This window comes from Triticum dicoccoides, chromosome 6B, assembly GCF_002162155.2.
Source record: "Triticum dicoccoides isolate Atlit2015 ecotype Zavitan chromosome 6B, WEW_v2.0, whole genome shotgun sequence".
Classification (NCBI taxonomy): domain Eukaryota; kingdom Viridiplantae; phylum Streptophyta; class Magnoliopsida; order Poales; family Poaceae; genus Triticum; species Triticum dicoccoides.
In genome coordinates, this window is record NC_041391.1 from 209,838,116 (window position 1) to 209,862,957 (window position 24,842).

A 24,842-nucleotide genomic window follows, 5' to 3' on the forward strand; every position below is an offset into this window, starting at 1 on the left:
TGACGAATATCACTTGGTAAGACGACTTCTGCACCATAAACCATGAAGAAAGGCATATATCCGATTGATCTGTTGGGGGTGGTCCATATGCTCCAAAGGACTGAGGGAAGCTCCTCAACCCAACAACTTGGAGTGCGCTCAAGGGGAACCATAATTTTTGGCTTGATACCTCGCAAGATCTCCTGGTTAGCATGTTCTGCTTCACCATTGGACTAAGAATGTGCTGCTGATGCTACATCAAGACGGATATGCTCCCTTTGATAGAACAACTTCATGTCTCCCTTTGACAAGTTATTGCCATTATCAGTGATGATAATATGTGGATAACCAAAGCGAAAATCAACTTTTTCAGGAATTTGACTATTGTGGCTACATCACAATTGCTTCTTGGCTCTACATCAACCCACTTGGTAAACTTATCAACAACGACTAATACGTCTCCAACGTATCTACTTTTTGAAAGTGCAATCTTGCTCTTAAAGAATATTTTTGATATTGATGACAAATCTACATATAGGGGACTAACCGTGTTTGCTAAGTATATACACAGGTCGCCAGTCCTTTGGTTTTTCCAATGTGCATCATGATCACGTCATATGAGATATTACTCAAGCAAATTATCAATGAGGAAAGGAGCAAACAAAGACGAAGCATCGTGATCTTTTATATTTCTTGAGTAATAGGAATCCCGCACTATTAAGAGGGGATCTGAGGTGTAGGTTCAAGGCCTGCTCACATTTTGTCTCACAAGTAATTTTTCACAAAGGACCAAAATCCATCGCAAAACCCCTTAGCCAAAACCTATTACTCTTCTTCAACTTCTCCCACTACTCCTAGCCGGATCATCCGGACGGTGCCCCGGATCATCCGGGCTAAACCCGGATCATCCGGACCCTGCTCCAGATTGTCCGGGTAATGTGCGCCCTTCATCACAAAACTTTGGTAGTTGAAGCCGGATCATCCAGACGTTCATCCGGATCATCCGGGCTGTGCCCGGATCATCCGGATCCTGTCCCGGATCATCGGGGTAATCTTGCCCCTATTTTTACAGAACCTTGATGGTTGTAGACGGATCATCCGGCCAGGCATCCGAATCATCCGGGATTTGTCCAGATCATCCGGGGTGGCCTCCGGTCTGTCCGGGCTACTCGCAACTCTGCTGCTACCATTTGCATCCAGGCCTTCAGCCAGATTATCCGGACAATGTCCAGATCATCCGGATGGTATCCCAGATCATCCGGGCAGGTCAACTTCTGTACAAATGGCTTAATTCTATGTGTGGTATAAATAGTCCCTTACCTCTTCGAGATAAGGTTGAACACTTCACACAAACACGCCTCAAGAACATCAGTGCTCCCTCTCTCTTGCTCACACACTAAATCCTAGATCCTGGCTTGATTCGTGAGTGTTTCGAAGAGTTGTTCCAATCAAAATAAAGATCTTCTCCCTCTCCTTCTTGTGACCAATGCAAATCGTGATTTGAGAAAGTCTTGAGCATTTCCCCTTGGATCTTGTTACTCTTGGAGATTGGAGACTCCTAGGCGGTAGGAGTCATTCGGAGAGGAATCAACCATTGTGATTTCCCCCGGAAAGTTTGTGAGGGTTTGGAGACCACCCCAAGGTCTACCACTAGTGGTTGAGAAACACCTTCGTGGTGTTGTCTCAAAGAGAGAATAGGGTGAGCCTTCGTGGCATTGGTGTGCCTTCGTGGTAACATCCACCTCTCTAAACGGTGATGTAGCTTCCCTCCAAGGATGTGAACATCGGCATACATCCTCATCTCTCGGAGTTGCGGTTATTCCTAACCCTAACTCCCTACTTGTGGTTAATTGTCTCTTGCACTTACCTTTATTATATTGTGCTTGCTTACTCATATATTTGTGCCACTTGTTTATCTTGCTTAGCACTTAGTGTCACTCTTGCAATTGTTAGGCTTACTTACATATTCCGCTTATTGCCTAAAATTGCTAAGTAACAATTAAAATTTGTAGTTGTACCTATTCACCCCCCTCTAGTCCATCTCGATCCTTTCAATTGGTATCAGAGCCTCGTGCTCTATTCTTGTGGCTTAACCGCCCTAGAGCGAGATGACCCTGATGGGACTCCCCTTGTTGCAGATCCGAAGAGTACGGGCGGGGCTTCCACGAAAGCCAAGTCCTTCACTTCAGAGGATCTGGAACGATCTCTTGCTAAGAGAAAGGAGTAGCATGATGCCTTTCTTGAGGCCTTGGTCCAAATGAGGATAGCCACACTAACCAGGATGCTTGCACAACTTTCTGGTGGTGCAACCTCGAGGCCAGCTGTGCCTACTCCCTCACTTGGCCAACAACCTCCTAGTAATGAATACTCCAGTGTTCCTTGGCTTTATGCAAGACCTCAACCCTCAAGGCAAACCTCCTTTACTTCATGACACTAGAAATTTTGCTTTGTGGACAGTTGCTATGCAGGATCATCTTCGATATGGAAATGATGAGATGTTGGAGATCTTGGAGTATGGCTACCAAGCTGTTGACCCAAAGAATCTTACTCCAGGAGAAGTTTATGACAAGAATCTCAACGACATAGCAACCATGTGCATAAGAAGAGGTATGACTGACAAGCAAAGGAGACCATATATACATATCACAAGTGCTAAGGAATTATGGTATAACATTGTGAGGATCAAGACCGGTACTTCCACTCTCCGACTTGCTCAATACGAAATTGCCAAGGGTCAATTGCAAAACTTTTGTATGGAGAAAGGTGAATCTTCCAAGCAACTACTTGAGCATCTCATGACTCTCACTGCCGTCATTGAGTCATGTGAATGTGACAAGACTCAAGATGGATTCAACTTGACTAAGCGATTCCTTGTGGATAAGTTGCTTCATGATCTTGCTCCATATCATTACCGAATGGTGTGGGACATAAGACAACACCATGGATTCAAGGAAATGACTCCATATGACATCATATCCACTTTCCAACTATTTGAAGAGTCAAAGGCAAATGCCACAAAACATCTTGCCATGCATGGTACCTCAACATCAAAGATCAATCTTGCATTGAAGGCCAAGCATGTATGTGAAGAAGAGCAAAGTGAAGAACAAGAAGATGATGATGAGATTGACTCAGATGAGAGCCCGTCATATGAAGACATTGCTCTCTTTGTCAAAAATTTTAGCGCGGGAAAATTCAAAGGAAGGGTTCAAACGAAGAAAGTGAGGAAATGCTACAACTGTGAAGAAACCAACCACTTCTCCAACGAGTGCCCCTATGAGAAGAGAGAAGATAAACCAAGGTTTCCCAAGAACTTTCCCAAGAAGAAGTTGCCAATTCCTTTGAACTCCAAGCTCAAGAAGAGATATGGGAAATCAATGGTTGCTCATGAAGAATCTGATCCAGATGATGTTAGTGGTGTTCCCGGAGTTGCTCAAGATTCTCAAAACACTTTTGATGCTAGTGAACAAGAGTAGTGATGTGGTCACCTACAACTACATGAAAGACTACAAGGACAATGCTCACAAGTGCCTAATGGCAAAGGCCGTGGTAGAAGATGGAGAGGACCGAAGCTCTCATGACAAGGTGAAGGTAACCCCACGATCAAATCCTCCTCTTTTCACTCCTTCTACTCCTAGTGATTATTATCTTGATGCAGAGGATAGTTATGAGGATGATGATCTAGATTATCCTATGCTTGCTAAACTTAATAAGTTCATGTTCTCCCTCAAAGGAAAGAAGCTCACTATGTTTTGTATGCTTATGGAGATGGTGAGTAAGCACACCATCACCATTAAGGAACTCGAAACCCTCGTCACCAAGGAAAGGAAAAATATGAAATCATTGAGAGGAAAGTCCAATATGAGGAAGCACTAAATGATGAATTATGCTTAAAAATTGGTGCAGACATTGATGTTCATGCTAAAGATCTTGCCTCCTTGAAAAAGTCTAAGGACTCTTGTGAAGAGTTGATGAATGATAAAAGTAAGCTTGTGAAGTCTCATGCTTCTCTCTCTAAGGATTGTGAGCTCCTATCTGTGTCACTCAAGACTAAGGAAGAAGAGATAACCCTTCTTACAAAGAGTTTTGAGACACTCAAGCTTACTTATCTTGAAACTCTAGCCAAGGCCTACTCTTCTCCTATTATTAATGTTGAGACTTGTACTACTAACTCTAGTAGTGATCTAGCATCTATTCTTGAGGAGAATCACTTTCTCAAAGCTCAAATCGAGAAAGGTCTCATGACATGTGCTCAAGGACAAAAGAACCTTAATGAGGTGTTAAGTCAACACAATGAGATGTTTGCCAAGGAGGGGCTCGGGTTTGACCCAAGCACAAGCAAGAAGAAGTCATCCTCTCAAAAGTGCACAACCCCTCTAAAGGAAACATTTGTACGAGAAGGGCACAAGGAGAAAGGTAAGGTTGTTAGTGGGAAGGCCACAAGGGGCATTCCCACTCTCAAAAAGCCAAAAGAGTTCATGCCTCCATCCTATGTACTTCGTAAGACTAAGGATGGAGAAGTTTTTGCAAAATTTGTTGGTCCTCGAAATGCATTCCGATTCTATGATATTTGGGTCCCTAAGACCCTTGTGACTAACTTGAGAGGTCCCATTGCAAAATTGGTGCCTCTAACCAAGTCATAATTGTGTGTAGGTTGCTTTCTCCGGTGGATTAAAATGGGTGATTGATAGTGGATGTACCAATCATATGACCGGAGATAGCAAATTGCTCTACGATTTCATGGAAGCTATTCAACCATTTATGAGCATTATGTTTGGTGGAGGTTCAAAAGGACAGGTACTCGGGTTGGTCAAGGTGGCTATCACAAATGATATGTCTCTAGAAAATGTCATGCTTGTTCAATCTCTTAAGTAGCATTTGCTTTCTGTTCGTCAGTTGGCTTCTGTTGGTTATGATACACTCTTTGGACGAACGGATGTGAAAGTCTTTAAGAGAGATACTCTTGAAGTGGCCTTTGTTGGAGAGTTGGATGACAACCTTTACACGGTTGATTTCTCAAAAGAGAGCACATTCCATGCAACTTGTCTAATGCCCAAGCCGACAAGGGGTGGCTATGGCATCGCCGGCTAGCCCATGTTGGCATGAGAAATCTTCAAGATCTCTTAAAGGGTAATCACATCCTTGGACTAACCAATGTCTCTTTTGGGAAAGATCGTGTGTGTAGTGCATGCATAGCCGAGAAGCAACATCAATCAAAGCACCCACCCAAGAATATCGTGTCTACTTCAAGGCCTTTGGAGCTCCTTTATGTGGATCTTTTTGGGCCTCCTTCATGGGATAGTCTTGGTGGGAAAACTATGGGCTTGTCATTGTTGATGATTACTCAAGATATACATGGATGTTTTTCCTCAAGTCCAAGGATGATACGAAGATCACCTTCATTGATTTTTCCAAGCAAGCACAACACAAGTTTGACAAAGAAATCTTGGCAATAAGAAGTGATAATGGCTCTGAGTTCAAGAACTATACCTTGGAAGAATTTCTTAGTGATGAAGGGATTGAGCATCAATATTCAGCTCCATATGCTCCTCAGCAAAATGGTGTAGCCGAAAGGAAGAACCGTACATTTGTGGAGATGGCAAGGTCCATGTTGGATGAATACAAGTCACCACATAGTTTTTTGGCTGAGGCTGTCAACACTGCATGCCATGCATCAAACCGGCTCTTCCTCCGCACTATATTGGAAAAGACACCATATGAGCTCTAATTGGGAACAAGCCAAATGTCAAGTACTTTCGTGTATTTGGGTGCACATGTTTCATCCTCAACAAAAGAGAATAGTTAGGAAAATTTCAATCCAAAACAATTGAGGGCATATTTGTTGGATGTGGATCAAACTCTCATGCCTATAGAGTCTACAACAAATCCAATGGATGTGTTGTAGAAACTTGTGACGTGGTGTTTGATGAACTTAATGGTCCCATGGGGAGCAAGTTGATCTAAGTGATGTAGGTAAAGAAGATCCTTCTCAAGATATTTTGACCATGGGTGTTGGTGCACTTCTTCTAATGAAACAAGAACCTCATGATGATGAAGAAGAAGATAGAAGCTTCACACATCATCAAACTACTTCAGCACCCATACCACCACAAGCTCCTATTGCTCAACCAATGCCCTTAGTCCAAGTACAAGAAGATGATCAAGTACCTCTTCATGATAATATTCAAGAACAAGATCATCATCAAGGGCAAGAACAAGAAAGTGCAATCATTGATGATGAACCTCAACAAATGCAATATGAAGAAGAAGATCTTCCACCACACATTAATGATCCATATGTTGAGGACGTGGATGATGGACATGAAGTTGAACCTCGTGAAACCCTAACCTCCTTCATGCCTCGAGGGGCCGGTCGTGTTGATGTTGACAAAATTCTCACCGGCATATAGGAAGGTAGAGTCACTTGTAAACATTTGACAAACTTTTGTGCTCACTTCTCATTTGTGTCCAGTGTTGAACCTCTCAAGGTACAAGATGCATTGATGGACAACGATTGGCTCGTTGCTAAGCAAGAAGAGTTGAACAACTTTGAACGCAACCAAGTGTGGTCATTAGTCAAGAGGCCAACTACTGAACACAATGTCATTGGAACAAAATGGATTTTCAAGAACAAGCAAGACGAGAATGGTGTAATCATCCGCAAAAAGGCAAGGTTAGTGGCACAAGGGTACTTACAAGTTGAAGGTTTGGACTTTGGTGAGACCTTTTGCCCCCGTTGCCTGTCTTGAATCCATTCGCATCTTACTTGCTTATGCTGCTTTCAATGGGTTTACATTGCATCAAATGGATGTGAAGAGTGTTTCCTTAACGGTCCTCTACAAGAAGAAGTGTATGTGTTACAACCACCCGGGTTCGTTGATCCCGGTCACAAAGACTATGTGTATAAACTTCATAAGCCTTTGCATGGCCTCAAAGAAGCACCTCGTGCTCGGTATGATCATCTTAAGAAGTTTTTACTCGATGATTGTTTTGTCAGAGGGGTGATCGATCCCACTCTTTTTACTAAGAGGGACAAGGGTGATTCGATCTTATGCCAAATCTATGAAGATGATATCATTTTTGGTTCTCCTAACATTCATTTGTGCAAGAAGTTTGTGGCTTCCATGACCAAGAATTTTGAAATGTCACTCAATGCGGATTTGAAGTTCTTTCTCGGATTTCAAATTCAACAATTTCAAGAAGGAACTTTCTTGTATCAAGCAAAATACCTCAAGGATATCCTAGAGAAGTTTGGCATGACTAATGCTAGTCCATGTAAGACACCCATGCCAACCAAAATTGTACTCACTGAAGACACCAATGTTATCCCTTTCGACCCATCTAAATACCGCTCTATGATTGGTTCATTGCTTTATCTTTGTGCATCTAGACCAGACATCATGTTCAGTGTGTGCATGTGTGCTAGATTTCGAGCTTCACCTAGGGAAATTCATCATAATGCAGTTAAGCATATTCATAGATACCTTGTTCACACCCCAAAGTTGGGTCTATGGTACCCCAAGGATGCTAAGTTTGATCTCATTGGGTACACGGATGCGGATTGGGATGGAGACAAAGTGGATCGTAAGTCCACCTCTGGTGCATGTCAATTTCTTGGTCGCTCCTTGGTAAGTTGGTCCTCGAAGAAACAAAATTGTGTTGCTCTCTCCACCGCCGAAGCTGAATACATTGCAACCGCCAGTTGTGCAACTCAATTACTATGGATGAGGCAAACCTTAAAGGATTACAATATCACCTATAAACATGTGCCTCTTCTATGTGATAATGAAAGTGCCATCAATATTGCTGAGAACCCCAAAGATCATACACGCACCAAGCACATTGATATTAGGTATCATTTCTTGAGAGATCACGTGGAAAAAGGTGACATTGATATTGCTCATGTTGGCACAGATATGCAACTTGCTGACATTTTCACCAAGCCATTGGATGAAGCAAGGTTTTGTCAACTTAGGCATGAACTTGGTATCTTGGAGCTTGACAACATTATGTGAAATCTAGTACCCATGCATGCATTTTCATAATGTCTTGTCTTGATGTAGGCATATTCTTAGGGGGAGACATTCAATTCATGAGTACTCTCACCCTACATAATGCATAAATAGAACCAACACTCTCAAAGTCACTATGACACTTATTTTGTGTCCATAGTACTTTAAAATGATGGAGTAGTAATTATGGGTCCAAAGTTCAAATCTTTGGTATCCCAAGTTATGTATACCTCAAACATGGTGACTTAGGCTACAACTCTTCTTAGTTGTTTATATGGGTTTGTGATATGTTTGTGGATATTGTTAATTCTCACACACTTATATATATATATATATATATATATATATATATATATAAACGTCATCACATCATCACTACTTCAAACATCAGTACTGGCTATCAGCACTCTGGCTGGCCGGATCAGCTGGATGTTCATCTGGACGTCCAGGTTACGCTACCCTATGTGCCCGGATATCCGGGCCCATATCCGGTCATTCGGGGCTACTTCTGGATATCCGGATGGGTCCTCGTCCTAGATAGTAAGATATCGGGCCGTGTGGGTGCAGAGGGTTATTCCCCTGTTCTTCAACCCCACGACCCCATCCACTCGCCCCCGCCGCCGACGGCTGCTCGTTGGGCCGCCCCGCTATTCCGGCCGACCAACTTGCTAGATCTCGCCGCCACGCCCTACCGTCGCCTCGATCTACTCCCTCCTTGCGCCGTTTTCCCAGGGACCGATTGCACTACAAAAAAATACATTTCCGTGATGATACGTGTTTGTCACAGTAGGTCGCGTTTTTGTCATGCATGTACATCCATGATGATTTTATGACAGAATCAAGATAGTCATACCTGTGCTGTCGTAGAAGTGTTCCATGACATTACCAAAATTATCATCATGGAAGTGTCCACTTCCATGACGATAAATCGCGCGTCACGGAAGTGCTTTCGTCAAGGGTGACCGACACATGGCATCCACCGTAACGGAACACCGTTAAGCTATCAGGTCGGGTTTTGGATCCGATAACCCGTTAACAGCCCGGACCAATGGGAAATTTCCACGTATAAAATTCTGATTGGCCGAAGGGAACACCTGTCAGCTCGTTAGTGGGCCAGATGTCGCCCGTCCATTGGAGGAGACATGCCTATGATACGTCGACATGTGGCTGGGCCCAACAGAGGCCCATATAGGTTACAAAGGCCGGCCCAGTCAAAGGCATGTAGTACTTAATCAGGTACTAGTGGGCCAGCCCAATAACGGCCTGCTTAATAAAGGCCCATTTGCGACCCGAAACCAGATCTGGCCCGTTAATTGTTCACCCAATATTTGGGCCCATTTATGGCCCGAAGCCAGATTTGGCCCGTTAATTGTTCGCCCAATATTTGGGCCCATTTGCGGCCCGAAGCCAGATCTAGCCCGTTAATTGTTCACCAAATATTTGGGTCCAACTACAGCCCAGTGACTTTCTGCCTGTTAGAGGCCTGATGTAGACATGGTCCCATTTTAGCCCGATGTGACTTTTGGCCTAGGAATGGCCTATGCTGCCCATGGGCCATATATGGACCAAAGGGACATCGGGCCCACTAACGACCCGTGCTAAAGGTGGCAACAATTAAGCCCAACGTGACTTTGGGCCTGTTAAAGGCCTGTCGCGTAATTCGGCCCGTTGATGCATGTACTAAGCTTTCGGCCTATTAAAGGCCCATGATATCAGTGGGCCAACTAAGGCCCGAGATATGTTTCGGCCTGGTAATGGCCCGTGAGCTAACTGGGCCCAAAAAGGCCCGGTCTACATTTCGGCCTACTGAAGGCCCATCGACGACTAGTGAAAATTGAGGCCCAACATGCATTTTGGCCTGCGAAAGGCTCGTGGTTTCATCTCGGCCGTAACAGGCCAGTACAATATTCCGCCTGTTAATGGCCCAACGCTACTTGGGCGAAACTAAGCACTGGGTCGACAAAAGGCCCAACTAAAATATAGGCCGGTGTAAGTTTGGGCCTGCGCAATGTGTGAAGGCCCCAATCATTCGGGCCCAAGAAAGACGCAGGCCGGCCCAATTGTGGCTCGCTAAAACCAGGCCCGTTAGAGTCGAATGTTTCGGCCCGATCGACTACATCTAATTTTTTTCAGATAGCGAATGATCGCAGTAACTAGTAGGAATTAAGAACAAACCTACTCTATACAATAAAGAAATTACGACATAGTAACTAAGAATAAACCTACACTATACAATAAAGGATTTAAGGTATATTACTGAAGGAAATATGCCCTAGAGGCAATAATAAAGTTATTATTTATTTCCTTATATCATGATAAATGTTTATTATTCATGCTAGAATTGTATTAACCGGAAACATAATACATGTGTGAATACATAGACAAACATAGTGTCACTAGTATGCCTCTACTTGACTAGCTCGTTTATCAAAGATGGTTATGTTTCCTAACCATGGACAAAAGAGTTGTCATTTGATTAACGGGATCACATCATTAGGAGAATGATGTGATTGACTTGACCCATTCCGTTAGCTTAGCACTTGATCGTTTAGTATGTTGCTGTTACTTTCTTCATGACTTATACATGTTCCTGTAACTATGAGATTATGCAACTCCCGTTTATCGGAGGAACACTTTGGGTGCCACCAAACGTCACAACGTAACTGGGTGATTATAAAGGAGTACTACAGGTGTCTCCAAAGGTACATGTTGGGTTGGCGTATTTCGAGATTAGGTTTTGTCACTCCGATTGTCGGAGAGGTATCTCTGGGCCCTCTCGGTAATGCACATCATTATAAGCCTTGCAAGCAATGTGACCAAATGAGTTGGTTACGGGATGATGCATTACGAAACGAGTAAAGAGACTTGCCGGTAACGAGATTGAACTAGGTATTGGATACCGATGATCAAATCTCGGGCAAGTAACATACCGATGACAAAGGGAACAACGTATGTTGTTATGCGGTTTGACCGATAAAGATCTTCGTAGAATATGTAGGAACCAATATGGGCATCCAGGTCCCGCTATTGGTTATTGACCGAGAATGGTTCTAGGTCATGTCTACATAGTTCTCGAACCCGTAGGGTCCGCACGCTTAACATTACGATGACAGTTTTATTATGAGTTTATAAGTTTTGATGTACCGAAGTTTGTTCGGAGTCCCGGATGTGATCACGGACATGACGAGGAGTCTCGAAATGGTTGAGACATAAAGATTGATATATTGGAAGCCTATGTTTGGACATCGGAAAGGTTCCGGGTGAAATCGGGATTTTACCGGAACACCGGGGGGTTACCGGAACCCTCCCGGGGGTTAATGGGCCTTAGTGGGCCATGAGGGAGAAGAGGAGGGCCGGCCAGGGCAGGCCGCGCGCCTCCTCCCCCCCTAGTCCGAATAGGACAAGGAAGGGGGGGCGGCGCCCCCCTCTCCTCTTTCCCCTCCCCCCTTTCCTTCTCCACCAAGGCAAGAGGGGGGAGTCCTACTCTCGATGGGAGTAGGACTCCTCCAGGCGCACCCCAAGGGGGCCGGCCGCACCTCCCCCTCCCTCCTTTATATACGGGGGCAAGGGGGCACCCCATAACACACAAGTTGATCTACGGATCGTTCCTTAGCCGTGTGTGGTGCCCCCCTCCACCATATTCCACCTCGGTCATATCGTCGTGGAGTTTAGGCGAAGCCCTGCGCCGGTAGAGCATCATCATCGTCACCACGCCGTCGTGCTGACGGAACTCATCCTCGAAGCTTTGCTGGATCGGAGCCCGGGGATCGTCATCGAGCTGAACGTGTGCTGAACTCGGAGGTGCCGTACGTTCGGTACTTGGATCGGTCGGATCGTGAAGACGTACGACTACATCAACCGCGTTGTTCTAACGCTTCCGCTTACGGTCTACGAGGGTACGTGGACGAACACTCTCCCCTCTCGTTGCTATGCCATCACCATGATCTTGCGTGTGCGTAGGAAATTTTTGAAATTACTACGTTCCCCAACAGTGTATCCGAGCCTGGTTTTATGCGTTGATGTTATATGCACGAGTAGAACACAAGTGAGTTGTGAGCGATACAAGTCATACTGCTTACCAGCATGTCATACTTTGGTTTAGCGGTATTGTGAGATGAAGCGGCCTGGACCGACATTACGCGTACGCTTACGCGAGACTGGTTTCACCGTTGTGAGCACTCGTGCTTAAAGGTGGCTAGCGGGTGTCTGTCTCTCTCACTTTAGCTGAATCGAGTGTGGCTATGCCCGATCCTTGCGAAGGTTAAAACATCACCAACTTGACAAACTATCGTTGTGGTTTTGATGTCTAGGTAAGAACGGTTCTTGCTAAGCCCGTAGCAGCCACGTAAAAATTGCAACAACTTAGTAGAGGACGTCTAACTTGTTTTTGCAGGGCATGTTGTGATGTGATATAGTCAAGACGTGATGCTATATTTTATTGTATGAGATGATCATGTTTTGTAACCGAAGTTATGGGCAACAGGCAGGAGCCATATGGTTGTCGCTTTATTGTATGAAATGCAAACGCCCTGTAATTGCTTTACTTTATCACTAAGCGGTAGCGATAGTCGTAGAAGCAATAGATGGCGTAATGACAACGATGCTACGATGGAGATCAAGGTGTCGCGCCGGTGACGATGGTGATCACGACGGTGCTTCGAAGATGGAGATCACAAGCACAAGATGATGATGGCCATATCATATCACTTATATTGATTGCATGTGATGTTTATCCTTTATGCATCTTATCTTGCTTTGATTGATGGTAGCATTATAAGATGATCTCTCACTAATTATCAAGAAGTGTTCTCCCTGAGTATGCACCGTTGCGAAAGTTCTTCGTGTTGAGACACCACGTGATGATCGGGTGTGATAGGCTCTACGTTCAAATACAACGGGTGCAAAACAGTTGCACACGCGGAATACTCGGGTTAAACTTGACGAGCCTAGCATATACAGATATGGCCTCGGAACATGGAGACCGAAAGGTCGATCATGAATCATATATTAGATATGATCAACATATTGATGTTCACCGTTGAAACTACTCCATCTCACGTGATGATCGGACATGGTGTAGTTGATATGGATCACGTAATCACTTAGAGGATTAGAGGGATGTCTATCTAAGTGGGAGTTCTTTAGTAATATGATTAATTGAACTTTAATTTATCATGAACTTAGTCCTGGTAGTATTTTGCAAATTATGTTGTAGATCAATAGCTTGCGTTGTTGCTTTCATATGTTTATTTTGATATGTTCCTAGAGAAAATTGTGTTGAAAGATGTTAGTAGCAATGATGCGGATTGGATCCGTGATCTGAGGTTTATCCTCATTGCTGCACAGAAGAATTATGTCCTTGATGCACCGCTAGGTGAGAGACCTATTACAGGAGCAAATGCAGACGTTATGAATATTTGGCTAGCTCAATATGATGACTACTTGATAGTTTTGTGCACCATGCTTAACGGCTTAGAATCGGGACTTCAAAGACGTTTTGAACGTCATGGACCATATGAGATGTTCCAGGAGTTGAAGTTAATATTTCAAGCAAATACCCGAGTTGAGAGATATGAAGTCTCCAACAAGTTCTATGGCTAAAAGATGGAGGAGAATCGCTCAACTAGTGAGCATGTGCTCAGATTGTCTGGGTACTACAATCACTTGAATCAAGTGGGAGTTAATCTTCCAGATAAAATAGTGATTGACAGAATTCTCTAGTCACCATCACCAAGTTAGTAGAACTTCGTGATGAACTATAATATGCAAGGGATAACGAAAGTGATTCCCAAACTCTTTGTGATGTTGAAATCAACGAAGGTAGAAATCAAGAAAGAGCATCAAAGTGTTGATGATTGACAAGACCACTAGTTTCAAGAAAAGGGCAAAGGGAAAGAAAGGGAACTTCAAGCAGAATGGCAAGCTAGTTGTCACTCCCGCGAAGAAGCCCAAAGATGGACCAAAGCCTGAAACTGAGTGATTATACTGCAAAGGAAATAGTCACTAGAAGCGGAAATGCCTTGAATATTTGGTGGATAAGAAGGATGGCGAAGTGAACAAAGGTATATTTGATATACATGTTATTGATGTGTACCTTACTAGTGTTTATAGTAACCCCTGAGTATTTGATACTTGTTTGGTTGCTAAAATTAGTAACTCGAAACAGGAGTTACAGAATAAACAGAAACTAGTTGAGGGTGAAGTGACGATGTGTGTTGGAAGTGGTTCCAAGATTGATATGATCATCATCGCACACTCCCTATACTTTCGGGATTAGTGTTAAACCTAAATAAATGTTATTTGGCGTTTGCGTTGAGCATGAATATGATTTGATCATGTTCATTGCAATACGGTTATTCATTTAAAGTCAGAGAATAATTGTTGTTCTGTTTACATGAATAAAACCTTCAAATGGTCATACACCCAATGAAAATAGTTTGTTGGATCTCGATCGTAGTGATACACATATTCATAATATTGATGCCAAAAGATGCAAAGTTAATAATGATAGTGCAACTTATTTGTGGCACTGCCGTTTGGGTCATATCGATGTAAAGCGCATGAAGAAACTCCATAAAGATGGATTTTCGGAATCACTTGGTTATGAGTCATTTGATACTTGCGAACCGTGCCTTTTGGGCAAGATGACTAAAACTCCGTTCTTCGGAACAATGGAACGAGCTACTGACTTGTTGGAAATAATACATACCGATGTATGTGATCCAATGAGTGTTGATGCTCGTGGCAAGTATCGTTATTTTCTGACCTTCACAAGATGATTTGAGCAGATATGGGTATATCTACTTGATCAAACATAAGTCTGAAATAGTTGAAAGGTTCAAAGAATTTCAGAGTGAAGTGGAAAAATCATCGTAACAAGAAAATAAAGTTTCTATGATCTGATCGCGGAGACGAATATTTGAGTTACGAGTTTGGTCTTCAATTAAAACAATGTGGAATAATTTCACAAACTCACGCCACCTGGAACACCACAATGTAATGGTGTGTCCGAAAGTCATAATCGTACTTTACTAGATATGGTGCGATCTATGATATCTCTTATCAGTTTACCACTATCGTTTTGGGGTTATGCATTAGAGACAGCTGCATTCACGTTTAATAGGGCACCATCTAAATCCGTTGAGACGACACCATATGAACTATGGTTTAGCAAGTAAACCTAAGCTGTCGTTTCTTAAAGTTTGGAGTTGTGATGCTTATATGAAAAAGGTTTTCAACCTGATAAGCTCGAACCCAAATCGGAGAAGTGCGTCTTCATAGAATACCCAAAGGAAACTGTTGGGTACTCCTTCTATCACAAATCCAAAGGCAAAACATTCGTTGCTAAGAATGGATCCTTTCTAGAGAAGGACTTTCTCTCGAAAGAAGTGAGTGGGAGGAAAGTAGAACTTGATAAGGTAATTGTACCTTCTCCCAAACTGGAAAGTAGTTCATCACAGAAATCAGTTCCAGTGATGCCTACACCGATTAGTGAGGAAGTTAATGATGATGATCATGAAGCTTCAGATCAAGTTACTACCGAACCTCGTAGGTCTTCGAGAATAAGATCCGCACCAAAGTGGTACGGTAATCATGTTCTGGAAGTCATGTTACTAGACCATGATGAACCTACGAACTATGAGGAAGCGATGATGAGCCCAGATTCCGCGAAATGGCTTGAGGCCATGAAATCTGAGATAGGATCCATGTATGAGAACAAAGTATGGACTTTGATTGACTTGCTCGATGATCAGCAAGCCATGTTAAATAAATGGATCTTCGAGAGGAAGACAGGACACTGATAGTAGTGTCACTATCTACAAAGCTCGACTTGTCACAAAAAGGTTTTCGACAAGTTCAAGGTGTTGCCTACAATGAGATTTTCTCAACTGTAGCGATGCTTAAGTCTGTCCGAATCATGTTAGCAATTGTCACATGTTATGAAATCTGGCAAATGGATGTCAAAAACTACATTCTTTAATGGATTTATTAAAGAAGAGTTGTATATGATGCAACCAGAAGGTTTTGTTAATCCTAAAGGTACTAACAAAATGTGCAAGCTCCAGCGATCCATCAATGGATTGGTGCAAGCATCTCGGAGTTGGAATATACGCTTTGATGAGTTGATCAAAGCATATGGTTTTATACAGACTTTTCGAAAGGCCTATATTTACAAGAAAGTGAGTGGGAGCACTACAACATTTCTGATAAGTATATGTGAATGACATATTGTTGATCGGAAATAATGTAGAATTATTCTGCAAAGCATAAAGGAATGTTTGAAATGAGTTTTTCAAAGAAAGACCTCAGTGAAGCTGCTTACATATTAAGCATCAAGATCCATTGAGATAGATCAAGACGCTTGATAAGTTTTTTCAATAAGTACATACCTTGTCAAGATTTTGAAATAGTTCAAAATGGAACAGTCAAAGAAAGAGTTCTTGCCTGTGTTGCAAAGGTGTGAAATTGAGTAAGACTCAAGACCCGACCATGGCAGAAAATAGAAAGAGAATGAAAAGTCATTCCCTATGCCTCAGTCATAGGTTCTATAAAGTATGCTATGATGTGAACCAGACTTATTGTATACCTTGCTATGAGTTTGGCAAAGGAATACAATTTTGATCTAATAGTAGATCACTGGACAGCGGTCAAGAATATCCTTAGTGAGGACTAAGGAAATGTTTCTCGATTATGGAGGTGATAAAAGAGCTCGCGTAAAAGTTACACCGGTGCAAACTTTTACACTGATCCAGATGACTCTAAGTCTCAATCTGGATACATATTTAAAGTGGGAGCAATTAGCTAGAGTAGCTCCGTGCAAAGCATTATAGACATAGAATATTTGCAAAATACATACGACTATGAATATGACAGACCCATTGACTAAACTTCTCTCACAAGCAAAACATGATCATACCTTAGTACTCTTTGGGTGTTAATCACATAACGATGTGAACAAGATTATTGACTCTAGTAAACCCTTTGGGTGTTGATCACATGATGATGTGAACTATCAGTATTAATCACATACAGATGTGAATATTGGTGTTAAATCACATGGCGATGTGAACTAGATTATTGACTCTAGTGCAAGTGGGAGACTGAAGGAAATATGCCCTAGAGGCAATAATAAAGTTATTATTTATTTCCTTATATCATGATAAATGTTTATTATTCATGCTAGAATTGTATTAACCGGAAACATAATACATGTGTGAATACATAGACAAACATAGTGTCACTAGTATGCCTCTACTTGACTAGCTCGTTTATCAAAGATGGTTATGTTTCCTAACCATGGACAAAAGAGTTGTCATTTGATTAACGGGATCACATCATTAGGAGAATGATGTGATTGACTTGACCCATTCCGTTAGCTTAGCACTTGATCATTTAGTATGTTGCTGTTGCTTTCTTCATGACTTATACATGTTCCTGTAACTATGAGATTATGCAACTCCCGTTTACCGGAGGAACACTTTGGGTGCTACCAAACGTCACAACGTAACTGGGTGATTATAAAGGAGTACTACAGGTGTCTCCAAAGGTACATGTTGGGTTGGCGTATTTCGAGATTAGGTTTTGTCACTCCGATTGTCGGAGAGGTATCTCTGGGCCCTCTCGGTAATGCACATCATTATAAGCCTTGCAAGCAATGTGACCAAATGAGTTGGTTACGGGATGATGCATTACGAAACGAGTAAAGAGACTTGCTGGTAACGAGATTGAACTAGGTATTGGATACCAACGATCAAATCTCGGGCAAGTAACATACCGATGACAAAGGGAACAACGTATGTTGTTATGAGGTTTGACCGATAAAGATCTTCGTAGAATATGTAGGAACTAATATGGGCATCCAGGTCCCGCTATTGGTTATTGACCGAGAATGGTTCTAGGTCATGTCTACATAGTTCTCGAACCCGTAGGGTCCACACGCTTAACGTTATGATGACAGTTTTATTATGAGTTTATAAGTTTTGATGTACCGAAGTTTGTTCAGAGTCCCGGATGTGATCACAGACATGACGAGGAGTCTCGAAATGGTCGAGACATAAAGATTGATATATTGGAAGCCTATGTTCGGACATCGAAAAGGTTCCGGGTGAAATCGGGATTTTACCGGAACACCGGGGGGTTACCGGAACCCTCCCGGGGGTTAATGGGCCTTAGTGGGCCATGAGGGAGAAGAGGAGGGCCGGCCAGGGCAGGCCGCGCGCCCCCTCCCCCCTAGTCCGAATAGGACAAGGAAGGGGGGGGGGGGGCGGCGCCCCCCTCTCCTCTTTCCCCTCCCCCCTTTCCTTCTCCACCAAGGCAAGAGGGGGGGAGTCCTACTCCCGATGGGAGTAGGACTCCTCCAGGCGCACCCCAAGGGGTCGACCGCACCTCCCCCTCCCTCCTTTATATACGGGGGCAAGGGGGCACCCCATAACACACAAGTTGATCTACGGATCGTTCCTTAGCCGTGTGCGGTGCCCCCCTCCACCATATTCCACCTCGGTCATATAGTCGCGGAGTTTAGGCGAAGCCCTGCGCCGGTAGAGCATCATCATCGTCACCACGCTGTCGTGCTGACGGAACTCATCCCCGAAGCTTTGCTGGATCGGAGCCCGGGGATCATCATCAAGCTGAACGTGTGCTGAACTCGGAGGTGCCGTACGTTCGGTACTTGGATCGGTCAGATCGTGAAGATGTACGACTACATCAACCGCGTTGTGCTAACGCTTCCACTTACGGTCTACGAGGGTACGTGGATGAACACTCTCCCCTCTCGTTGCTATGCCATCACCATGATCTTGCGTGTGCGTAGGAAATTTTTGAAATTACTACGTTCCCCAACAATTACATCCACTGGGCATCGAAGTTCGCCACCAGTGATCATAAAGCACAACGAAGAAGCAGATTACAAAAACTGGGCACCATTGCAGCGTAACAAAATAATACTGAACCGAGACCACTTCTAAGACAGCTCAAGAAAGGTTAGCCTTGCGGGGGAACTGCTGCGCAAGCTGCTAAGAAAGGATGTGAGATCGGCCTAGCATGTCGGTCATAGCTTCCATGTGTAGTTGTTTAGCGATGAGGTTCTCATTGGTGTTCTCCGCAATATTTCTTAGAGATAGGACTTCAAGTCGAAGTTGATTTGCAGAATGCCTTTCTGCTAGAACTTAGGACTGAAGAAGTCGAACTGATTCAGACAACGAATTCTGTGAGCTTGTCTGACTATTAGTCTCAAGTAACTTGAACACTGTATCAAGACAAGACTTTGGGGTTGTCTCGCTATCTTCAAGATGTTTTCCTTCTTTGCTGCAGTATATGTTGGGTTTGTCTCACAACCTTCAGCAGACTTATAAAGAGTAAACAAAGATGATAGGTTTTGCATGTGTATAAACAAAGATGATAACTGTGCTGTCAATTCCATCCAATTTCAAATTAGAAAATAAAGAGTAAGTTCAGAATATCAATAGCATAATTTGGCATTGTTCATAATGCGGGGAGCTTCACCACACTACTGGATTACCATGTCTATATAACAAGCATAGATAAAGGGCAAAGAAAATCATTGTATCTATTTTGGATAATGTGCATCGCATGTTGTTCATATCATCAGTCACATCAGTAAGATAAAACAAGAGATGACAAGGCGCAAACGTGGGCTGCTTCACCACACACTAGATTATAGATCCACAAAAAACAAGCATACATATAGGGATTATTAAGTAATGTGCATGGTATGAATAATGAATTTGGTTTTACAAGTAAAACTTAGAGCTTACGGTTCTTGCGAACATGCATTTTGGTAGAAACAACAAACTAAACAGCAGTAACGATAGGGAGTATGTGCAAATTAAACAACAGTTGAGGATAAAGGCTTTAGAAGGATTGACTTACATTAACAGTTAACACCGACTTTATAATGCCCTTCTCCATGTCAAGGGAAGGATAACTCAAGATTTTCAGCATAGAATCTTCTTCATAAGCATTGCCTGTACTCTACATTTTGTAGAGAGTAATTATAGATATGATAATACTGGAAGGGATAGAGGATAATGAAGATAAGATGCAGATTAATGCTACATAATCAACTACCAATCCCTGGAAGTACAAGCGTTACAGGACAAAATGTACTGACAAGAGCAATGGCCTACACTTCTGCACTGGCATTGTTTGTGTATTCTACTTGTTGGTAAGATTAAATATAGATCTAATCTTTTTTAGTAAATGGCGGGCGAGGGATATAAGATGTAGAATGCTACACAATGAACCAATCCCTCTTCCCATAATACAAGAGTGTTTTGAACACTGGTATACTATACAAAGCGTTCTTATATTATGGGACGGAGGGAGTAGCTGTTAATGTAAGTACAGTGATAGACCACGTTCAGTCCTTACAAGAGGAGTGTAGAGCTAAACCTCTTCAAAAGCATTGGGTTGATTCTAAATTTATAGAAGAGTCCATATGGATCTTATGATGTCCACCAAATGGACGATTACGAGGCTAACATGTGCAGTGATGCTACATAATCAAACAACTATGAAAGTAAGTATGGTCATATAGGGCAAGAGGTACTCACAAGAGCAATGCAGTGTGCAGTATAGTTGCGAGATTATGTGGTCCCTTGAGAACGAATGTTCTTCTGCTAACAGTTTTGGTACAAGTGAGACATTAAGGCAAATGCAGAAATGTAGTTCAAATTGTGATGTGATATCATAGACAGTACCTTACGCTGCAGCCGAGACCAATGTGTAACAAGATTATTCCAATCACCGTCGGATAAATGTAGCACCGGAGACTTTACAGAAATTTCGTTCAGAGGCTTGCCATCGAAGTGCGCTTGCCTCAGGTAGGAACGATACTTCATCAATGAGTGCTTGAAAAGCGCAACAAACCCTTGCTCGTCATCACAATCCAGTTTACTCCTCGTCTGTTTAAAAGAATGAAATCTTGTGTCTTCTGTCAGCAAAAACATATGCAGTAATGGCCATGAATAACATTAGTACATTACTCACGCGTAAGTTGCGGAGGAAGACTGGAAATTGTTCTGTGTCTGCGGTATAATCTTTCCATGAAGGAAAGATGCGCACAAAGTTCCTGACAACAACATAAGCTTCGTCTTCTAAACTGGGAAGAAATGGAACAGGGGTCCTATTTGTTGCAATTGGGGCTCTCTCTTGTTCAAAAAGGGATTTGGCAACTTGATTTGGTGTACTCTTTGCTGGAGTGGGGGTTTTGCATCGTAGAGCTGGTGCTATGTCAACTGGCATAATCATACTGTTTGCTGCAGTTGGGGTCTACTGAGTTGGGGCATCAGAAATGACCGGTGTAGTAGGGCTAGAGTATGCTAGAGTTGGGTTGTTTTGTGGATCAGGTGATATTGCAACTACACCTAATGGGCTATTTGATTTATCATGTACCACTACCTTTTCCAAATACTTTGCTTGTGCTCCTCCATGATCAGCAATCACCCTCTTCCTTTTGAACGTCTGATACACAAGAACATCATTTGAATGGATAAATATGGTATGATGACAAATGGAATATGTACTGAAAATGGATAGGTAGGGCATATTCACATACACGATGTGTAAACTAAGCTAATGACAGTTCAACAAAGTAGAAGCAATGCAAAGCATCAGTTGCAAGATATGTGCGAGCAATGTAACCTTGGAAAGTTAGAGCAAGTACCTTGATGGGTGAATAAGATAGGGCATCTTCCTCTGACTCCTCCACTAGGGAGCTACATTGACTTAGGTCTCCCTCTAGCTCAGAATCACTGTTACGATCATATTCTGAGCATGAATCTGTAGGTGGAGAGCGTTTGCATTGCATTGCATCCATACTTGATTTCAGTCCCTTAATCCCAAGTTTGACAGCCATGGCATTGTTCTTCTTTATTCTTTTCATGCGCGCAAGCTCATAATCATTATGATGCTGTTCAGAATCTGAGATTCATGAAAACATAAAAAGTAGTCAGATTATCTATGGAATGCATTGCAGATTCAACTCAAAGAGTATCTCCCTATAAACCCCTGCATATGCAAAGTTCACCCCAACCGTGCTGACCAGACCACACACAGAAATACAAACCCCTTATGTCTCTATAACAGGCAGACACACATTTCAAAACTAAAGTAGGAACATTAGAATCATATGAAATTCGTATTTGAACAAATAAACTAAGCAATTATGAGTGGCATAATGTTTAGCTTCAAGGGTGGAGTGTTGGTAGTGCGACACAAAGCAAGTAGGCAGATTGTATTCCATGTAAAAGATCGAAACCTATGTAAAAGCTAGAAATGACACTTTCTTTCTATACAATGCAGTGTTCATTGCCCACACATGATGGAAGAGATCACATAGAGAAATACTATTCACTCATGTCTACGGTTCCAGTATTTAGAAACAGGGTGGGCCACCCTCAAATAATATTGACAAGGCAAGCATAGATGTAGTGAATCAATCATTTACTTGTGAGCTTACTAGGACAAGTATGCAGAATTGTAACTGCAGTAAGAGACCGTTCAAAATCTGAATGAAGAAGTTTGTCTAGCACTTATTGTTTGCAACTAATCAACGTGAATAATTGGATATTATATCGAATTAGTAAGAAAGACAAGTAAAATTTTCAACAAACCTGGCTTGCAGTAGTAATCTGGGTCAATGTCACTACGACCAACAATCTAAAATGACTAGTGTCTGTTCCGAGGGCCGGAATTTTGAAAACCCTGTGAACTTTAGAGGTACTAAAGATTACCAAAATACATCTGAACCATTAAGTGTAGGTAGCACTGAGCACACAACAAACCCTAATGGCAGTCCTGCCTAATTGTAACATCCTAAAATTCTAAATTTTGGAATGTTATAAACAAATAGATAGATTTGATTGATTGCTTGATTGATTGACTGAAAGTGAGTGAATTCGAAACTTTTTGAAAGTTAAATGAGAGGGAATAAAAGGACTTTCCCAAACTTTCATATTGGTTTTCTGATCTTCGTGAATTCAAATTCTTTTCATCACAAAACCCCGGAGAGAAGATGACATGACTTCTTCCATTTATTTAAATGACAAGGGGTGTTGAGAATATTTGAATTTCATTTGGAAATATCCCAATTCTGAAACTTTATGCGACTCAATGATTTTCACGAGAGAAGATAAAATGACTTCTTCAAATTATATGAAATATGAGTTGGGAGTTTCAAAGAATTAAATTCAAAGCCCCTTTGAATTTATTTTCAATTTGGAATAGATCATCATGCATATTTTATTCTCTTGCATTTTGGTCGATCCTAGAAATTTCACGCAACTCAAGGACCCTTGGAGAGAGTTGGAGATTTCGTTATTTTCATATTTGAGAGTTTTCTCGAATTGAAAAGAGGATCATTTGATTTATTTATTTCATCTTCAATTATTTTCCGTTATCAAAAATATAAGAGAGGGAATAATATGACTTTCCCAAATTTAGGAAAATGAAGATTTAATAAATAGATCAAATTTTGTTTGCCGGAGTTTTATTTGCATTTTATTCGGATAGGGAAAATGCGCGTTTTTGAAAATTTTATTTTAGGTCCGGAGAAAAGTTCATTTTGTTCGGCTCATTTTTAGGAGTCGGGGAAAATTTACTTTATTAATTTTGGAGTTCGTTTAGATTTTCTTTTATTATTTTTCTGCGCGCGAGACCGTTTAAAAAAAAAAATCCGCAGCGCCTTGGGCCAAAGGCCCAAGCCACTAGCCGCCGGCCGGCCAAGAGGCCATAGCGCGCGTGCACCAGGGAGCCGCCGCTTCTTTCTTTCCTAGTCTTAGTAGGACTCTTGTCCTATGTTCGTTTATTCCGTATCTATTTCTAGATCTTTTCCTTTTGTTTCCTAATCCTAGTCTATTTCTTGTCCCCTACCCCAAGCAAAACCCTCCCCTCCCCAATATAAATACCCAAGCACCCCCCCCTCTAAACACATCAAACCAACACCTCTCCTCTCCTCTCCGCCGCCCCACGCCGCGCCGCCACACCCACGCCGCGCCGCCGCACCACCCAAGCCGCGCCTCACCCCGCGCCTCTCACCCGCGCCGCCGCCCTTGTGCATCGCCGCCGCGTCAACGCCGCCCAACCCCGCGCCCTAGTGCCGCCACCGCCACCATGCGTCACCGCGCCGCCGCCGCCCTGCGTCAACGCCGCCGTCGCCGCCGTTCGCCGGAGGTACCGCGCCGCGTCTCTTCTTTCCCTCGGTTCGGTTTTTCTTATAAACCGTTCCGATTCTTTTCTTCTCTACCGATTCGTTTTCTTTCCGATTTTTCGCTAAACCGTTCCGGTGTTCTAGATCGATTTTTCGTTTCGATCTCTTTTCCGAAAACCCTAGATTGGTTTTCGTTCTTCTTTCGGACCGTTCGTCTCAACGAACGTGATCACCGATTATTTCCCGGTTAACGACGTCTGTTCGTATAACCGTTCTTCTTTTTCTTCTCGTCGGATTTATTCCGCGATCGCGATCTCAGATCCGATCTTCGTTCTAGTTTATCTTCTCGCTCGTTTATCGGAATCAGGTGATTCAAGCGCCTGGAGTTTCATCTCGAAACCGCCGTTTCGTCTAATCAACTTGAACAAGCTTTTGCTACAGTAAGATTTTGACCTAGATTCAACTTGCTAGAACCGAGTTGTTTTCTTCTGCGGTTTGTTTTTCGTCGTTTGTTCGGCTCGTTCTTTCTTTGCAACCGGAGTTCTTAAGTTGAACTTTCTGGTTCGTTCTCTTGTTTGATTTTTCCCTGTGCATTAGATGAGTACTTATTGTGTGGTTACTATTGCTTGCCTACGATAGATTGACCGGAGTATGACGATTAGATCTACCAAGAGTTTTGAGTG